Source organism: Phascolarctos cinereus, unplaced genomic scaffold, assembly GCF_003287225.1.
Source record: "Phascolarctos cinereus isolate Bilbo 61053 unplaced genomic scaffold, phaCin_HiC Scaffold_5;HRSCAF=322, whole genome shotgun sequence".
Classification (NCBI taxonomy): Eukaryota; Metazoa; Chordata; class Mammalia; order Diprotodontia; family Phascolarctidae; genus Phascolarctos; species Phascolarctos cinereus.
The window spans coordinates 179,039,960-179,061,413 of record NW_027555958.1 but is presented as its reverse complement, the minus strand read 5'-3'; the positions used below and the strand labels follow the sequence as shown (position 1 = coordinate 179,061,413).

General features: G+C 37.5%; 2 pseudogenes; both read left to right on the top strand.

Annotated features, from left to right (window-relative positions):
- The window catches only part of LOC110200882 (ubiquitin carboxyl-terminal hydrolase 15-like), a 52,200-nt pseudogene extending 32,860 nt beyond the window's left edge, over positions 1-19,340 (top strand).
- Positions 19,341-19,527: 187 nt separating this feature from the next.
- LOC144454100 (ubiquitin carboxyl-terminal hydrolase 15 pseudogene) lies at positions 19,528-20,321 on the top strand (annotated as a pseudogene).
- Positions 20,322-21,454: the final 1,133 nt, after the last annotated feature.

Below are 21,454 nucleotides of genomic sequence, written 5' to 3'. Positions count from 1 at the left end.
AAGATAATTCTTCAACTTTTGCACCTTCACCATGGAAAATAGTGTTTGGTAACAGGCAAAATCATTAACCAGTCATACTACAAAGACCTATGATTTCATTGACTATTACTCTCCTCTGGTGCAGGTGTCCTTAGATTATTTTCAAAAGTCACTGTGGCTCCAAGAATGAATGAATTAATAAATGTAAAATCATTTATTTAGTGCTTAATATATGTCTCGGGATGCAAATAGAAAAGCAAAGATTGGCTTTGTCTTCAGGAAGCTTCCATTCTAATGAAGAAACTAGCATACATAGGGATAAAATAGTAGGGAGATTCATTGGGTCCAGAAAGTTATAGGGATAAATAGGGCCATAGGGAAAGGGGAGTAAGTTGGCATACCCCATTCAGGAACAATGGTAGAGTTGATTTGATAATAATTCCTCTTGACCCTCTTTAAACTTAGCTAACCTGGTTCTCAACAACAGATCCATGTAGAGAATACAGTCTTCCTCTGACATCAAGTCTTTGAATTAAAACAAAACTGCAACTGTGATTCTCCTGAAGGAACAGTGGTCGGCACCAGGCACAATTAACAATTGTCTGTGATTTATACCGCTATTTCACATGCCTCTTGAAGAACAAAATGTTAAACCTTCACAGCCAGTTGTTCCCAGAGGGGAAGTTGAAGCCCAATATGCGTAAACTGCAATGAGGTTAATGATAGTTAATGATGAACTTAGTGGCATAGTCATCTGCGCCATATACTGGCACATGATAGCATAAACTATTATCAGTCTGTCCTCCTCAGAATGAAAGTGAGATAAGCAAAGTCTCAGCAGCATCTTCTCTATCCCAGGAGATCTTTCAAGTCTCCCCCACCCACCACTGTAACATCAGGGGCCTGGATCAGAACTGATTATAAAAAGGAAAAAGTTTGGCACGATAGTCATGGAGACAAATTCAAGGCAACTTCAAAGGTCGCCTGACTCAGGTGTCAGTCCCATTTCTGATACTATCTGTGTGACCTTGGGCAAGTTAGCTCAGTAGCTCAGTGAACGCAGCACTGGGTTTAGAATCAGAATGACATGAGTTCAAATCCTGCCTCAGAAACATGTTAGCTCTGTGATCCTAGGTGAGTCATTTAAGCTTTCAACCTGTTTCCTCATCTGTAAAACGGGGATAATAATAACACCTACCTCACAGAGTCATTCTGAAGATCAAACAAGGTAACATATCTAAAACACTCTGTAAACGTTAAAGGGCCATGTAAATAGTGGGCACTATTATTATTAATAAACTCACTGAGCTTATTTCTTCATCTATAAAATGAAGGGGTTAGACCAGATGGTCTCAAAGTTCCTTTTAAGCATTAGATCTATTGTCCTTTGATTTCCAAACTGTATGTCCAGCAACATGATCATAGAGGTAGCACTGGAAGGGAGCTTGGGTATCATCTTGTCCATTTCCTCAAGATTACAAGGAGAGTAAGCATTAGAAGTAGTTTTCGAATCCAGGTCTTCAGATTCAACACCCAGTGCTCCTTCCACTGTACCATACTCCCATCCCGGTCAATCTATGCTATAGTCAGGCCATCCGTAGCACAAAAATTTTCATAACATTAGTAGGTAGTAGGAAAGAAGCAGTTCCACACCCCACACTTTTTATAGGAGAGATATTTGAAACAGACTGTATACACACAAACAAGTAATGAATTGAACAAACTATCCTGATAAATACAGTGAAATGGTGGATGGAGGAATCCAAATGGTCCTTCCCACTATGAAAAGAAAACATATATTTTTGCCTCAAATTGCCCAGGTCAGTTATGTCAATTACTTTTTCCATGTAATTGGTCAACTCAGTTATTATGTTCAACCCTTCAATCTAAAAAATGGATGGGCAAAAGATGCAGCCACTCCCAAACAATGTGACTCTCAGGAAAGACCACTAGTGTAAGAGTCAGAAAACATGGATTCTAGTCTTGATTTTGTCACTAACAAGATGGGTGACCCTGGGTAATTAACTTAGCCTCTCCAACCTTCAATTTCTTCATCTATAAACTCTGCTCTAAACTGTCTCTAAGGTCTTTTTTTTTGATTAAATGTCTTCTGCTCTCAATGCCTTATGATACCCAACAATTCTTGGTCATCATATTGTTGTTGTTCCAGTTGGTTTTTAGTCCTGTCTGACTCTTTGTGACCCCATTTGGAGTTTTCTTGGCAAAGATACTGGAATGTTTTGCCATTTTATTTTACAGATGAGAAAACTGAGGCAAACAGGATTAAGTGACTTGCCCAGGGTCACACTGCTAGCTTCTGAGGCCAGATTTAACCTCAAGAAGATACTCATCTTCCTGACCCCAGGCTTGACTTTCTATCCACTGTACCACCTAGTTGCCCTTGGACAGTATACCTTAAAAGTTTAAAACACTAAAGTTTTTATTTTTGTGATCTGAGCAAGTTATCAATAATGTAACCATTTAATTTATTTTCTCACCAACATTTTTAACAGACATTTATAATACTTTATTTATTTTAGCCTCTCAGTGAGTTAGGTATTATAGTTATTATGATTTTCATTTTACAGATGAAAGAGAGATGAAGTTATTTGTCTATGGCCAAACTGCTGGTGAGTGCCAGAGATGGAATTTGAATACAGGTCTTCTGATTCAGGCCCAATGCTTCATCCAATAAGTACTGAATACCATATTAAGCAACCTTGCACAAAAATACCAAAAATACCATTACAATGGGATAAAGGAGCAAAATTATTTTCTATATAAGCTGTGTATTTACCTAATAAGAATTAAGTAACAACATGATTATAATTCTGTGAATTGTTGAGACAGTCTTACCGTGTTGACATCTATTATTCTATTCTAATACTTTTGTTCCATATTAACTTTCAATATAGAGGGAGAGTAATTTATTTAAAATTCTTACTATACATGTTTCAGAAAATTATTCTTGTTGCTATAGTACTTGTGGCTTTTTTTTTTTGTTCTTAAAACCGTCTATTCATTTCTGCACCATTATAAGTAATACACCTAGTATTTTAACATCTTAATTAGGTCAGATCACAAATGAAGGAAAACCAATTATATTTTTTTCTCTTTCACCTATTAGCTATTTTCCTGGGCTTTTCTTTATTCCATTCTTTCAAAACATATTTAGATACCCAAAGCAGTGACCACAATTGAATCCAGGGTTTTAATTTGTACAGGATTAATATTTTTAGGGTAAAAAGTGTCATTACTCCTTTCCTGAGCATCTGGTTTGCCTAATTAATTTTCTGCTCCTTGTCAATGGACTTAATGATCCACTTCCAGCCCTTTCCACTGCCAAGTGCATCACCATGGCATTGTTACAGCAGAGATGTCACTGTGGACTGGTAAGGAGCTTTGTGGTTCTGGAGCAACAAACAAAAGCCATGTTATCAACAAGGGAAGAGATGCAAGTCTGTATCTCAGAATATTATTTATACCTTTTATTTTGCTCAAGTTTTTATTGTCTTTCTCCTATCTCCAAAAATATTCTTTATGTTGCAGGAAGATGAGGGTGTGCATATATTTTTTAACCATATTAGGCCCACATTCTTGGGGGAATTTTCTCAAACTAACTCCAGCTAGTCTTGGCTACTCTCTTGTTCCATTATGGCCTCAACAATCACAGACAGTTGTTACAGATACGTCACCAAGCTAATGTCTCCAACAGACAAGAATAATGAACATATTCTTTCATTTTGCTTTACTGCCCAAGATCAGGTGATATTCTGACTATGTATGGGTTTGTCACCAAAAAAAGACCTCGCCAAGCGTCTGTAAATCACAGTAATTGTAATAAAGTGAACAATGCAAAATCAAAGAGAAATTTCAATACAGCTCTATTAACAGCTCAGTCCTTACTGTATTTTATATACAAATGATGTAGTTGGCAGAGCAATAGAACTGGAGTCAGGAAGACCAGAGTTCAAATCTGACCTCAGACACTTACTAGCTGAGTGACGCTAGGCAAGTCACTTGAACTCTCTCAGCTTCAGCTTCCTCATCTGTAAATACCTCATAGGATTGTTGTAAGAAACAAATGAGATAACATAGGTAAAGCACTTTGTAAACCTTAAGGTGCTATATGATGCTGGCTATTATCAGTATCATTATTGCTAATAATAGTAATAATAAATATAAGTCAATCCACAACATTTATTGGACATCTCCTCTAACAAAAGAAAGGTGGAAGAAAAGTAAAAGGCATGCTACCTGTCCTCAATGTGATTACAGTTTCATGGGAATAAGTAGCACAGGCAGGTGAAAAATACATATAAATAAAACATATCAAGTGAACGATGTACTTTAATGAAAATATGTTATCCTGACTTAAGATTTGAGCTAATAAAATTAATAAACAAATTTTACACTGTGCTTGTGTTTAGCTTTCTAGTCCCAAGGCTAATTGGGTTTCTGCCTTGATTATGACTGCTAAGATACGAAAGTAGGTTTTCATGTCAAAAGGTCTGTTCCCTTTCTCACTAGAAGGGTAGGCTGGGCAAATACAGGTTGATATCTACATGGATAACTGAAAAAAATATCCCAAAGGAATCTCAAACTCATCATTTGTCCAATATGGAATTTGTTATAATAATAGCTAACAGTTATAGAACACTTTAAGGTTTGGAAAGCCCTTTACATAAATGTTATTTCCTTTGGTTATGAAAACCATCCTGTGAAGTATTATTATATGAAGTGATATTATCTCTATATTCCATTTGAGGAAACTGAAGCACTGAGAGGTTTAGTGACTTGCCCAGGGTCACATGGCTAATAGGTATCTGAGGTCAAACTTGAATTTAAGTCTCCTGATTCCAAATCCAGCATTCTGTCCATTAGGCTGACTGTCATTCTTTCTAACAAGGATACTATCACCTTTCTAGCTATCTGGGGTCAAGACTTTGGAATCATTCCATTCTAATTAGCCAGCCTCACCACCTATATTATGGCTTAATAACATCCCTGACCATACTTTTCTTTCATGAGTCATGAAATTCACTCTAATCAAGCCTGGCCAAACCATACATATCTTGAGTGGGTCTTTCTGGATGCATGGTCAGGATACCTGAGGTGGTGCGATGAGAAAACATGAGGAATTATTTTTTGATGGGTAACCAAGGTTTCTAATCCTCTTTCCTATATTCTCCATCAGTCAAGAATCCACTCATGCACTAGTGCTCATGCATGTCCATCCCTACAGCTAATTGTCTTCAAACCTGAAGCAACTTATGGCTCTCTTGACTTTCTTTCCACCTCTATTCCCAGTAGCTTTCTTCTCCCACTGTCAGTGCCTCAACCCCTATAGTCTCATCCTCCTATTGGTGAGGGCCTCCCCTAACCTCCATTGAGGAAGTACCCATGTCATCCATGCTGTCTTCAAACATGGACCAGCTATGACATCCCAGACCACTTTTTCCCCTTGTGCCTCTCAACCCCTACCCCCTGCTTTTAAGTTCCCTTTTATGTGTTGTCTTTTTTTTCCCCACTAAAATGTATGCTCGTTGAGGGCAGGGAGTGTCTGTCTTTTGTTTGCATTTGTATTCCCAGAGCTTGGTACATTGCATAGCACATAGTAATAGCTTAATAAATGCTTTATCTGCTTGTCTTTCCAAAGTAGTTCATACTAGAGATGAAATGAAAATTAGATGTCATCTAGTCCAACCCAATCATTTAAGGAGATTAAAGATTCAAAGGTGTTAAGTGAATCAAGTGCAAGGTCAACTAGGTCCTAGCAGAGTCAGAGTCTATATCCAAGTCATCTTTTTTGTTTTGTTTTTGTTTTTGTTTTTATTTTTGGGGGGCAAGGCAATCAAAGTTAAGTGACTTGCCCAGGGTCACACAGCTAGTATGTGTCATGTCTGAGGCCAGATTTGAACTTAGGTCATGTCCAAGTCTTCTAACTCCAAATCCAGGACTCTTTCCATGACACCACTATGCTTCTGTGTTGACCTCTACAAAAAGTAGGCCTAACAGAGATTTGTCTATTGAGATGTAACTGAGCCACTTTCTTCTGTATATGGTTGCCCTTTATTTTTAAAGATAACACTCTTCATGTATGAAGGCATAGGTAAAAAGATCAGGATGTGACTAATAGTTCTTCCAATGAAATACATACATAACGTTTTCCTTTATTGAGGTCAAACATGTTATGGACAGAGAGTATTTGCTTCACCAACTACAAGTCTACCTTTTACACATGTGCTTTTAGTCAAATCAGCAAGCTCCTACAGTGTATCTAGCACCGTGCTAGGCTCTGTAGTAGAAACAAAATGCATAGAAGCTGTAGTACCTTCTTATCAGTATAGTTGTGAAGGCAAGATACATGAAAAAACTAAAGAACATGAGGTAGACAAATAGATATATAGATACATAGGTTAAAATATACCAGTATTTTTTCCATATAGCTATAGAATATTTGAGCTGAATCTAATATTATTAATAGTGACACCCACCACCTTTTATTTTATAGATGAATACAAATCCAGTTAATAAGAGAATTGTTACAACCAGATGCAAAAAAAAAAAGTAAAAATTAAGATTAGGGATAGGTCCTTTCACAACCCTCTGTTCCCCAGCTACATACCCCCAAATACAAAAATAACAGAAGAGGAAATATTGTTGGTAAAAATAAGTCCCTCAGCCCAACTATCTCCTTCATAATATATGACTTGAGAAGAAGATGTGTTTCCAAAGGCACTAATACAAATTCCATCTAGGAAGAATTATCAGGTTACATTTTAAAGAACTGGTTTTGGACCATTCATTCAACAAGCATTTAACTGCCTGCTATAAATATCAATTCTTGCTGTGACTTACAGCACTTTAATTTAGCTTGGAATGAACTTGTAAAAATGACTTGGCTGAAAGATGTGACTCAGGGAGAGAAAGTGTTGCCAATTTGTGTTAAGGATCCATAAATGGTTATGATTGTTACTTCACAAGGTTTAGGCACTGTACTAAATGCAAGAGAGATTGATCTCTTAGTCTGATGTAGGATTTATTTGCTTGTAAGACAGGAAGAACTTATTGTTTGTCATTCATTCTAGAAGAGGACCGTGACATCAGCAGAGTGATGCCACGACATAGAAGTAAATTGGATTCAAGTGAGGGAGGGCTGTGCAAAGTCACCAGCCTCACTTTCTCCTCCAGAGCCATCTGGGTCCAGTGGCCAGATATGGATCAGAATGACTGGAGATGGCCCCTGGCAGGAAGAAAAAGGCCTTCTTTGGATGGAGAAAATTAGTTTTTCTATCACATGCTTTCCATCATTTGTTTGTTGGGCTATTAAAACTTAGGGTCTATTCCTTGGAAGAGCTGAGCCTTGAAGAAGAATGTAAGACATAACTTGTTTGCTGAATACGGAGGGGTAATTTCTTTTGAACCAAAAAATCAAAACAAAGGAATATTTGACCATATTGACCATGAAGGAGAGAAGATGAAAGGTGAGATACAAGTTGTGAGGGAAATAGTAAAGAATGAAGATAAGTGATTCAAGAGGCAAAGAAAGCAATGAGAAGGTACCAGTTTAAATAACTGGTCAATGTGCCAAAAGAGAAAGCTCATGTACATTCTAAAAGTGAGTAGCTCATTGTTCATTTGTTATCTATCATTTCCTTCCTGTTTGGCTCTCCTGTATCATAGGTATTTTGAGACAGTCTTCTGGTATAAGGGAGTCCCTCCTAGAGGATGAAGGGTTCCCCTATCAATCCTTACTTTTTAGAACTGAGCTGGCAGTGCCATATTCCCCTAGTCTAGATGTGGCTATCAATACGTTAAGTCTTTGTCTGAGTACCTAGTTTATGTCTAAGGAAAGCCCTGTGGTCCAGCCAGAGACTTTGGGGAAAACAACCCCTTAATGAGATCTGGTACTAAGAACAGCAAGTAAAATGATGGGAGTCAGTTCAATGCAAAGCTTTATTGCAAGCAATGGGGAAGGGAAGGAAGGGAAAAGAGAAAAAGGGTATTTAACATAGAACACAGGCAAATACGCTAACATAGAGCATAACTCACATAAGGGCAACGCTGTGTTGGGGAACACAGCAGAAAGGGGATGTTCCAGCAAGGAGGGGTGCTCCTGCTGGAGGGGAGCAGGAAAGATCTGGTGGGAAGGGATACTCCTGATGGAGGGGAGGGTGTGCTCCAAAGCGCTCTTCAAAGAGTGAGGTTCTTATACTATGATTTTGGATGGCCTCCCTGGAGCAGGCCAAACTGAGTACCAGGGGTCAGGGCAAAATATTGTTTTAGGAGGTTTGTCAATAGGGAGAAAATCTGGCAGTAGACAAAATGTTATTTTGGGGGGTTGCATATTAAGAACAAAAACAATCTGATTTTAGACAAAATATTACTGGTGGGGTACTGCTGTACCAACCTTCAAAAATATTATTTTCAATATTTTTCCATGGGTATGTTCTATAAGCCTCCAGCCTTCTCTAAGGGGAAACTGTCATGATGGCTTCAAAATCATCAGGACTAATCTTATAACAATGGTTTTCATGCATAGATTCTATAAACTACAACCTCTCTTAAGGGAAAACTGTCATGGTGGTCTCAAAACCATCAGGCTTAATCTTATAATAATAGATCACGTATGTTTAGTAAGCATTTAAGTTCCAGAAGGAAAGATTAGCTTGCAATCATGATATAATTGAGGATGAACAGTGTTATGGATACACAAAAAGTCATTTGTCCTTATTTAAGAGTCTCTGTTTTGCATCCTTTTTATAGGAAATTTTATATCCTAAATTACATTTTTCTTAAGCTGAAAATAAAATGAGTTTGAGCTCCACAAGTAGAAGCTGGCTAAATTATAACATCTGACATTCAGATATTACTGTAAAAGTTTTTTTTAAGTGCTTTTCCTACGTTTTCTCATTTTAACTCTACAACAGATCTGTGAGGTAGGTGTTATTGCTGTCACCATTGTAAACTTGGAAAGGAAAATGAGGTTGAGAATGGTTAGATGATATCACACACAGTAAATATCTGAAACCGGCTTTAAACCCAGGTCTTCCTGACTCCAAGACTAGCACACTATACAATGTGCTATGCTACTTCTTATGTGGAGGATGAAGACACAACTCAAGAACGTTCTGGGAAGTAGAGGGACAGTCTTTTAAAACATAAAGTTTATCACAGGTTCATGACTGGAAAGGACCTCAAAGGCTGTTTAGTACAGCTCCTTGCCCATATTACAGATGAGGAAACTGAGGCCCAGAGAGGTAATTTGTCCAAGGTCACAAGGTGATAAGCAGAAATGAGGGTATAAAATAAGATCCTGATGAGTAGGCAGATTTCAGAAAAACCCAGAAAGACTTATATGAACTGATACAAAGTAAAATGAGCAGAACCAGGAGAACATTGCGTATAGTAACAGCAACATTGTGTGATGATCAACTATGAATGACTTAGCTCATCTCAGTAATACAATGATCCAAAACAATTACAAAGGTGCTATCCACATCCAGAGAAAGAACTGATGGAGTCTGAATGCAAACATAAGCATAATATTTTCATTTTGTTTTCTTTTTGGTCTGTTTATTCTTTCAAACTATGATCAATATGGAAATATGTTTTACATGATTGCATATATAGAACCTATATCAAATTGCTTACTGTTTTAGGAAGATGGGGGGGAAGGAGAAATATTTGCAATTCAATATTTTGTAAAAAAACAAATGCTAAAAATTATCTTTACATATAATTGGAAAAATAAAATACTATTTCTAAAAAGTCAGATCCTGATAATCTATAGTACAGGCCATAGGATCATATATCTAGAGCTGGACAGGACCTTAGTGGTCAGCCTCATTTTACAGATAAAGAAGTTGGGATCCAGAGAGGTTAAGTAACTTTCCCAGGGTGACACAGCTAATAAATATCTCAGGTGGGATTTGAACTCAGGTCTTTCTGATTCCAAGTCTATCACGCTGACTACTATGCAATCTAAGTTTCATTGTCCATTCCTCACTCTGTGTCACATACACTCCACTATATCCAATCAGTTGTAGTCTTATCATTTCTAACATCTTTTGTATATCCCCCCTTTTTCCTTCTGACACTGCATCTTCCCCTGCTGCATCACCTTACACTGTAATAGGCTATTGCAGTAGCCTATTCATTGGCCTTCCTGCTTCAAGTCTTTCCCCACTCCAATCCATCCTCCACTCAAACATCAAAGTAATCTTCATAAAGCTCAGGATTTATAATAAAACCCTACCACTGCCCCTATTCAATAAACCTCAGTGGCTTCCTATTGCTTCCAGGATCAAATATAAAATCCTCTGCTTGTCTTTTAGAGCTCTTTATGACCTATATCCTTCTTACCTTTCCAGACTTCTTATACCTTACTCTCTTCCATATACTCTCCAGTGATACTGGCCTGGCTGCTGCTTGTACAAGACACTCCTTCTGACCCTGAGTGTTTTTACTGGCTATCACCCATGCCTGAAATATTGCCCCTCCTCATCTCCCCTTCCTTGCTTTCCCAACTTCCTTCTTCACCTAAAGTCTTATCTTCTACAAGTCTCACCTTTCTGAGTCTCCTTAATCTCCGTGCCTTCCCTCTAAGACTCCCCACAATTTATCCTGTGTATAACATGCTCATATATAGTTGTTCTCATGTTGTTTCCCTCATTAGGCTGTGAGCTCCTTGAGAGCAGAGACTGATTTTTGCCCTTCTTTGTATCCCCAGGACTTAGCATAGTTACTGGCATATAGTAGGCACTTAATAAAACCTTATCAACTGACTAATTGATGCCTTTCTGTGGATGACAAATACCATAATAAGGAATGTTCTGGGATGTAAAGAGATGGCCTTTTAGAATACAGTTTACTACAAATTCAGTTAAGTGACCCATCCAGAGTTACACAGCTAGTAAGTGTCTGAAGCCAGATTTGAACGCAGGAAAGTGGGTGTTTCTGATTGTAGGCCTGACGCTGTATCTACTGTGCTACTTAGTTGCACTGAAAAGGCTTTTAGAAGTCACCTAGTATACCATTTTACAGATAAAGAAACTGAAGCTAAGAAAGGTTAAATAATTTACCCAAGGTCACAGAGACACTAAAATGTGAACCCGAGTCCAGTGTTCTTTCTTTAGCCCCATACCCAAACATAAGGGGCCATCTCCAGTTGTCCTGATATATATCTTGCCACTGGACCCAAATGGCTCCAGATGAGAAAGTGAGGCTGGTGACTTTGCACAGCCCAACCTCACTTAAATCCAATTTGCTTGCCAGTCATAGCATTACCTTCCTGATGTCAAGGTCCTCTTCAAGAATGAAGAACAAACAAAAACAAACCTATGATGCAGATAATTGAGCACTGGTTGTACTTTTGTCCTTGAGATATGTAATAGGGAAATCAAAGTTCTTGTTGCATTGAAGCAACTTCCCACTCTGTTAAAATTTACAGAGTTTAAAAGCAAACCTACCTTTTTAGCCTCCTGGAGTCTTAATTATCTTTAAAATTCACTTTTATAGTTTCATGTTCCAATCACTACTTTCTGAAAATAGCACATATGATGACTGAGTAATTATTCATTCTATTCAGTAAATTTACACAATTGAAACTCTGTCGGTGGCATCAATAGAATGTTCTTTATGCGAGTTATATCTCTAATCTACTTGAATTAGACAGTGGCAAAAGGACTTGGGGGTGGAAGGAGGAGGCAATCTGAAAGAATGTTTTGCTCCTCGATCTTACTAGGAAGAGCATGGATAACCCACCAAAATGAAATATGTCTCAAGTGTGGCCTAGAAATAGGGTTGTCACTCTAGAGGGCTAGAAATGCACTATAGGAGTGTAATGGAATCCATTAAGGCTTCTGAGTCAGTAAGAAAGGACAAGAGGTTAGGAGATAAAAGCATAAAAAGACTCAGTGGAAGGACCATCAATTTCTTCCTAGGTAAGTGAATCCTCTGACTTGAAAATAAAGATGTGTCAAGTCCTTTGGCCACAAAATCTTAGGGGATTTTCCTTTGTATGAGAATGAGTGATTGAGATAAGGAGTTTGAAGCTAGATCTTGGAGCCACTAAAAATTCTGCACTACCATTTGGTGTTATCAAATCAAACCTTCTCGCTTTATATGTAGACCTTGGATTTGTATCTGCTGTCTCTCCCATTAAAGTGTAAGATCCTTAAAAGTATAGATTGTTTCATTTTGGTTTGTCTTTGTATCTCCAGCACCTGTGGCACATAATAGGCACTTGACAAATATTTCTTGATTAATGATTGATGTACATTACAAAACTTACACAAAATAGGAATTATTAAAAGATGACATAAAGATAAAATAATATTTGATCCTTCAATCAAGAAGAAGTCACCAGAATTTGTTGCATAAGGAAGAGACGTGATAAGATTTATACTTTAAGAAAATTGCTTTGGCACTTGTGTGAAGGATAGATTAGAGAAGGAAGCAGCTTGAGGCAGAGGGAACAATTAGGATGATATTACAACAATCCAAGGGAAAAGGAAAAAAAGGACCTGAACTAAAAGACCTTCACAACCTGGCCTTATCTCCTCCACTCATATATTGGCTTCCTCGCTGTTCTTCATGTATGACACTCCATCTCTGGTACCCATGCCTTCCTACAGGCTCTGCCCAGAGCTGGCGTACTCTCTTTTCTAACTTCTATCTCCTGGCTTCCCTGGCTTCCTTTTAAGACTCACATAAAAATTCACCTTTACAGGAGGCATTTCCTGGTCCCTTCCCCCACTGCTAGTGGCTTCCCTCTGAGATTACCTTTATTTACACAATATAAGTCTTTTACACAAATAGTTATTTCATATTGTCTCTCCCATTAGAATGTGAGCACCTTGAGGGCAAGGCTCATATTTTTGTCTTTTTTTTTTATATTTCCAGTACTTAACAAAATGCCTAGAGCACAGTAGGTATCTAATCTATTAACTAACTGAACCAGGATGGCCAAGCGTTTCATTAATGTGTTTGTATTTTGTTTCACCATGTGTTTCAAAAGAAGACGGCATATATGAGAGATGCTAGGAAAGTAGGGATTATAAAATTTGACAGTTGATTGGATTTGGGGGTGAAGGAAAATGAGAAGTCCAGATAACATCAGGTTGTGAACCTGAGCAACTGGCAGGATCATGGTGCCCTCAGTAGAAATAGGAAATATAGAACTGAACTGGGTGTTGGTAGAAGGGTAAAGAGTTTTATTTTAGATATGTTATGTTGAGTTTGAGATGTCTAAGGGATATTCACTTCAAAATGTCCACTAAGCAGTAAGTCATGTGGAACTCTAGGAGAAAGATTATTGCTGGATATGGTAATCTTGGAGTAATCTCCATCGGGATGATAATTAAACTCTTGGGAATTTAGGAAGTCACCAAGTGAGTGAGTGAATGCACAGAGTTAGGAGAGGAGGGATTGGGACAAGCTATTTGGATATGCCCGCAGTTAGGGTGAATGATATAGATGAAGATCCAACAAAGAGACAGAAAAGGAATGGTCAAATGGATAGAAGGTGAAATGTTGTCAGGTAAAACCCAGAGAGAAGAAAGTAAGCATAATGGAAGAGAAGGTGGCCAACAGTGGCAAATTCTACAGAGAGGTCAAGAAGTATGAGAATCAAGAAAAGGTCATTACATTTGGCGATGAAGAGATCACTGATAACTTTGAAGAGAACAATTTGAGTTGAGTGAGAAGGTGTTGAGAACCTAGGAAACTGGCAGAATAATATCGCCCTGGACAGAAATAAGGAAATACAGGAGAAGGTTGCATTTAATGGCAAAGATAATGTAATTTCAACCCATCCATGCCCGTTCACCTTACATTAATCATTTTTTTTTCCACACTGAAAAATGAAAAGCATATGGAGAATAGAGTTTGGTCTTATTAGAGCATAGCACCTGGTCCAAGGATTAGCACTGGCAGCCCTGAAGTGATGGAGGTGCAGGGTGTGGGGTGAAGAATTGGGTGAGGTTATGATTATTCCAAGATGCCCATGTCTAGTATAGACAGCTAAGTACAGAGGTAGAATGGGGCAGTGTATTTCAGGAAATGGTATAGTTCTATTATAAACTCAAGATTGGTTATCTAGGGTGAGAAAGAATGCAACCCATCTTCCCACCATCTGATTTGTTAATGACATACCCCTTGGAGCCAATCTACAGCCTCCCAGACAGTTTCAGCAATATAAGTCCAGCTTTGAAGTACAAAGCGTTCATTTAAAAACACTAGCTTCTACGGCAGAATTATTGGTGAATCTATTGCTTAGCTTCAAATTTTTATTTCTATCATGTGTTCTCCTCCAGAGGAAAATCTCCTAAGATTTTAAGGCAAAAGGGTGAGTATCACCTTGTTTTGTTGACTTGTCAGCTCCTAACTAAGTCTCACAGAATCACAGAAATTCAGAGCAGGAAGAAAGTTGAAAGGTCATCTAATCCAACTCATACAACATATTTTTCGGAAAATATGCATACCAGCATTTGTAGGAAGAGCTCCGTTAAGAAGGAATTCACTATCTCTCAAAAGGCAGCCCATTCCATTTCGAGATAGCTCTGATTGTTTGAAAGTGTTCTCGGGGGCAGCTAGGTGGCGCAGTGGATAGAGCACAGGCCCTGGACTCAGGAGGACCTAAGTTCAAATCCAAGCTCAGATACATAATACTTCCTAGCTGTGCAACTCTGGGCAAGTCACTTAACCCCAATTGAAAGAAAGAAAGAAAGAAGGAGAGAAAGAAGGAAGGAAGGAAGGAAGGAAGGAAGGAAGGAAGGAAGGAAGGAAGGAAGGAAGGAAGGAAGGAAGGAACGAACGAACGAACACTACTCTCAGTCTTGTCATCTGGGGCCAAGCACAAGTTTCTTCCCTCTTCAATATGACAACTGTTCGAATTCTTGAAGGTAGCTATCATGCCTCTCCCATGTTTTCTTCTCCAGGCTAAATCTAAATATCACCAGTTCCTTCAACTGATTTTGTTATGACATCATCATCATCATCATCATCATCATCATCATCATCATCATCATCATCATCATTTACATTTACATGGCACCTACTATGTCCCAGGCACTGTGCTAAGCACTTTACAAATATTATCTCATTTGCTCCTCACAGCACTGGGAGGTAGGTGCTGTTATTATCCCCCTTTTACAGATGAGAAAACTAAGACACATAGTAGTTAAGAGACTTATCCAAGGTCACACAGCTAGTAAATATCTGAGGCCAGATTAGAAATTAGGTTTTCCTGACTCCAGGTATGGTGCTGTATCCACAGCATTGCCTAATTAACCAAGGCTTTTCACAATTCTCATTACCCAACCATGGATGCTTCCCAGTTTATCATGCTCTCATTGTATGGGTTGCTCTTCACTGGAGGTCTTCAAGAAAAGATTTGATTACCACTGATCACATATAATGTAGAAGGGATTCCGGTTCAGGTATGCTCTTCAGAGAGCAAATTATTTCTAGTTTTTGCTTACGTACACCAGCGTGCCTTCCCTTCCCATGGGCAAGTTAAAAGTTGATTTTAGTAAAACTACATATTACATTTCTGTTTTTTGCAACAGTGTGGTGATTCTAACTCAGCATTGATAGTCTACTGGAAACAAACATAGCAAAGTCCCCATGATTTTTGTTGTTCCATTAATTGATAAATATATCTAAAATGTGTTGAAGTCAAGGGTTGAAAATGCTGTGATACTCAGTTTGTTCTCAGTGGTTCCATGACATTTAACCAATACTCTGGAAGGTTTAAACATAGACTATGCAGATGTATATTTTTATAAGCCCACTCAAACTAATCATATAGCTTCTCACAAAAGCTTGGCAATAAATGTTTATGGGTTGATCCTGGAAAACAATTTGGAATGCATAAATCTCTAAACTGTTCTTACACATTGACCTACTGCTCCCACTCACAGTCATACATCAAGGAGGTCAGAAACAAAAAGAAAGGTTTCAGAGGTGGCAAAAATATGCATAGCAGCATTTGACTGTGTGTGTGGTAGCAAAGAACCAGAAACAGTTGTTGGTAACAAAGTGGATGCCATCGATTGAAGAATACCTAAACAAATTGGGGCACGGACATGTCGTGCAGCATTATCGTACCATGACAAATAATAAATATGAGGAATTCATGTAAACAAGGAAAGAGATGAACTGATGCAAAGGGAAGTGAGCTGAGCCAGGATAATAGTATACATAGAAATTAGTTACACTAATGAAAAGAACCATAATACAAACCAAACATGATATAACTATAATGACCAATCTTGGCTCAGAGAAGATTTGAATAAATGTGTTCCCTTTTCATTTGACAAATGAGTGGCTATGGCCAAAAAAAAAAAAAAAGTACTGCATGCACTGTCAGACACAGCCACATTATCCAATTTTTTTTTCTCTGTCACTAGAAAAGGTACATCAGAAGTATGGGAGAGGAGGGTATAACCAGAAGTGACTGATAGAAAAGCAAAATACATCCTTAAAACAAGCAAACTGTCCAGCTTAGCAGAAGAGGAAATAGGATACTTCAATAACCCTATCTTAGAAAAAGAGATTGAATAAGCCATAAATGAGTTCTATAAGAAAAAAATCCCCAGAACCAGATGGATTTACAGGTTAATTCTACCAAACATTTAAGGAATAATTAATCTCAATACTATACAAATATTGGAAGGGAGAAGGTAAATAAGGAAGCCTACCAAATTCCTTAGATGACACAAATGTGATTCTAACATCTAAACCAGGGAGAGCAAAAACAGAGAAAGAAAACTATAGACCAATTTTCTTAATTGATGCAAAACCTTTTTTTAAAAAATACTAACAAGGAAATTACAGCAATATATTGTGAAGATCCTACACTATGCCCAAGTAGGATTTATACTGATGATTTATGTGGATTTGTTTTGTATCTTGCAACTTTGCTGAAATTGTGAACTGTTTCAACTAGTTGTTTAGTTGATTCTCTAGGGTTCTCTAACTATACCAACATATCATCTGCGAAGAGTGATAGTTTTGTTTTCTTCTTGCATATTTTTATTCTTTCCATTTTTTTTCTTGTCTTGTTGCTATAACTAGCATTTCTAGTACAATATTGAATAATGGTGGTGATAATAGACATCTTTGCTTCACCCCTATCAAGTTTATCCATATTACAGATAATGCTTGCCCTTGGTTTTAGATAGATCCTATTTATTATTTTAAGAAAGGTCCCAGGGCAGCTAGGTGTTGAAGTGAATGGAGCACTGGCCCTGGAATCAGGAGGACCTGAGTTCAAATCTGGCCTCAGACACCTAACACTTACTAGCTATGTGACCCTGGGCAAGTCACTTAAGTCCAATTGCTTCACCAAAAAAAAAAAAGGCTCACTGATTCCTATTTTTTTTTAAAAAGAATGGTTAATGCTACAATTATATGACTTGTGTTGTTTTTGTTATTGATATGACCAATTATGCTGATAGTTTTCCTAAGGCCTTCCTGAGAAATTCCATTTAAAATAGCTGCAGACATATAAAATACTTGAGAGTCTATCTGCCAAGAGAAGCCCAGGGATAATATGAACACAATTACAAAACATTTTTCACACAAATAAAGGTAGGCCAAGCCAATATAATAAAAATGACAATTCTCCCAAAGTTACTTATTCAGTGCCATAAAATTATTTTATAGAGCTAGAAAAAAATGGTAATAGGATTCATCTGGAAGAAGTAAAAGTCAAGTATATCAAAGGAATCAATGGCAGAAAAAAATTGTAGGTGAGCAAGGGAGGTATCAGGGCTACTGCCTGCGTAGTCCCCCCCTCCTCAGCCACTCCCAGCCTTGAGGTCTCATCTGATATTTAGTGATAGTGGTTTATTCAAACAGTGGGAAAAAATGTGTTGGATTTGGCAGTTGGAGCAAATACCAGATGGTAGATGAAAATGTGTACCCTGGTCCCAACTGATAATTTGGACTCCTTAAAGATGATAATGCTCAATTCCTTAAGGAACATCTTATTGATGAATTGAATTATGTCCTCTCGCCAACTGAAGGTTGGAATTAATTTGTCAGGTGGTACACATTGTTGGAGGGTCAGGAATCAACCATACACAAAATACAATTGAAAAAGAAATAAGAAAAATCTTTGGTATTCCAGATGAAAAAGAGACCAGATTATGGAACAAATACATAAGTCATACATTTGAATCACTAAATAAGCCAGACAGTACCATTTCGGGTGCTGGCTTATATCAAGTTCAGATGCTAGTAATACAGAAGAAAAATGAAGATGGGACACGGCCATGGGGTCCTTCTGTTCCTAAGTCCCCAGATACATCCAATTTTTCAACTTTATCAAAGATCTTTCCTTCATCTCTATCAAAAAATTATAACAATATCAACAACAGAAATGTGAAAAATTCACTCTATTGTCTCCCATCATACATTGCTTACAAGAGCTATGATTATTCAGAGACAGGAAGAAAGAAGGAACAGCCTGGCCTGTATGGCCTAAGTAATTTGGGAAATACGTGTTTCATGAATTCAGCTAGTCAATCTTTAAGCAATACCCCTTCACTTACTGAATATTTCCTCAGGGATAAATATCAAGGACTGAATTTTGACAATCCCTTAGGAATGAGAGGTGAAATGGCAAAATCTTATACCGAACTCATCAAGCAAATGCAGTCTGGAAAAAACAGCTATGTCACTCTAAGAACCTTTAAGACACAAGTAGGATGCTTTGCACCTCTATTTTCTGGGTATCAACAGCAAGACTGCCATGAATTACTAGTTTTCCTATTGGATAGTCTACCTTCAAATTTGAATAGAATTAAGAAAACAACCTTATATTTAACTGAAGGATGCTGATGGAAAGCCTGACAAGGTGGTTGCTGAAAAAAGCCCAGGAAAACCATTTAAAGAGATATGACTTTATCATAGTAAATATATTTCATGGCCTTTTCAAATCAACCTTAGTTTGTCCTGAGTACACTAAGATTTCAGTCACATTTGATGCTTTTTGTTATTCAACACTTCCCCTGCCTATGAAAAAAGAGCATACTTTGGAAGTTCATCTAGTTAGAATGGATCCACTTGCCAAACCTTGGCAGTGCAAAATAGTTGTTCTCAAAATTGGAAATATACTAGATCTTTGCATAGCTGTATTCACTTTACCAGGAGTACCAACTGATAAGATGACAGTTATTGATATATACAATAATAGATTTAATAGAATATTTGCTATAGATGAAAATTTCAATAGCATTGTAGAACAGGATAATATTTATGTATTTGAAATCACCATCAAAAGAACAGAAGATATTGAGCAAATCATAATTCCTGTTCATTTAAGAGGAGAGACACACAGGCTATAGCCACCATAGAGTTCATCACTCTTTGGCCAACCTTTTCTTATGACAGTATCTAGATATGATGCTGAAGAAAAACTCTACAATCTTCTGTTGTTGAGGATGTGCCATTATGTAAAAACATCTACTGAAACTGAAGAAACGGAAGGATCCCTACACTGTAAAGACCAAAATATTAATGGGAATCTCCCAAATGGAATACACAAAGGATGTTTCCCAAGCAAAATGGAAACAGATGAGCCAGCTGATTAATCTAGCCAGCATCAAGAACTTCCTTCAGAGAATGAAAACAGTGAGCCTGAAATTCAGTTGGAGGATATAATGACTCTGAAATTGATTATGTACTGAAGAAACTTGCAGAGGTCAACTTCCAAGGGACACAAAAAGTGATTATTTAAATTCATCATTATTTCATTCCAGTTCAACTTAGGCAATACTGATATCAACTGCATCAAAGATGATGCTAGACATATTAGATTTGATGAAAGACAGCTTAGACTAGATGAAAGATCTTTTCTTGCTTTGGATTGGGATCCTGATTTTTTTTTAAAAAAAAGATATTTTGATGATAAATGCAGCTGAAGATTTTGAAAAACATGAAAGTGTGGAATATAAACCTCCCCCCAAAAAAAAACCTTTTGTGAAGTTAAAAGATTGCATTGAGCTTTTTACAACAAAAGAAAACCTAGGTGCTGAAGATCCTTGGTACTGTCCAAATTGTAAAGAACATCAGCAGGTTACAAAAAAAATTTAGATTTATGGTCACTGCCTCCAGTACTGGTGGTGCATTTTAAGCATTTTTCTTACAGCAGATACATGAGGGATAAGTTGGACACATCCATTGATTTTCCCATTAATGACTTGGATATATCAGAATTCCTTATTAATCTGAATACAGGGTCTTACTGATACAATTTGATTGCTATGCCCAACCACTACAGAGGGATGGGAGGAGGGCAATATACTGCCTTCACAAAAAAAAAATAAAGCTGATTAGGGCAGCTAGGTGGTACAGTGGATAGAGCACCAGCCCTATAGTCAGGAGGACCTGAGTTCAAATCCGGCCTCAGATACTTGATGCTTACTAGCTGTGTGACCCTGGGCAAGTCACTTAACCCCATTGCCTACGTCCCCTCCCCCAAAAAAAAGATGATGGAAAATGGTATATATTTTTTGATAACAGTAGTCTCACCTGCTTCTAAACATCAAATTTGTCCAAAGCAGTATATGTGCTCTTCTACCACAGACAGGACGCTTTCAGTGGGACAGGGTTTTTTTCCCTTCACCAAGAAACTAAACAAGGTGATTCAACTGCCACAGGCATCCTATTAGAAAGTGATGAAGATAGTAATGAGAATGACAATGATATAGAAAATTAAAACTGCATGAATGCCAACTAATGAATGTCCTGGAAGCCATAAAAGAAAGACTTTCCTGCAGGTGGCTTCTGTTGAAATAATGAAGTTACCCACCACATTAGAACAGAAGTCTGAGATGGGGAGTTTCAAACATGAGAATGTAAGTCCTTTATCATATTTTAACTTGTGCAGTACTTGAAATGAAACACAATGAAAACTTAAACAGAAATTGTCTCTTAATACATTTATAGTCTTGTATTTACAAGCTAAATTTATATAAGAAATCACAAATAAACCCCTTTTAAGTTAAAAAAAAATCGTGAAGGAAGATGGCCTAACAGTTTTAGATTTCAAACTGTATTGCAAAGCAGTAATCACCAAAACAATCTGGTACTGGCTAAAAAAATATGAAATAGAGTGGATGAGATTAAATACAAAATACACAGTAGTAAATAACCATATTAATCTAGGGTTTGATAAACCCAAAGAGCCAAGCTTTCAGGACAAGAACTCACTATTTATGAAATTTGCTAGAAAATCTAGGAAGCAATCTGGTAGATAGTAGGCATACAGCAGTATCTCACTCTGTATACAAAGATAAGGTTAAAATGGATGAATGATTTAGACATAAAAGGTGATTTGTTGTGTTGTTGCTATCCAGTCTGACTCTTCATGACCCCATTTGGGGTTTTCTTGGCAAAGATACTGGAATAGTTTGCCATTTCCTTCTCCAGTTCATTTTTACAGATGAGAAAATTGAGT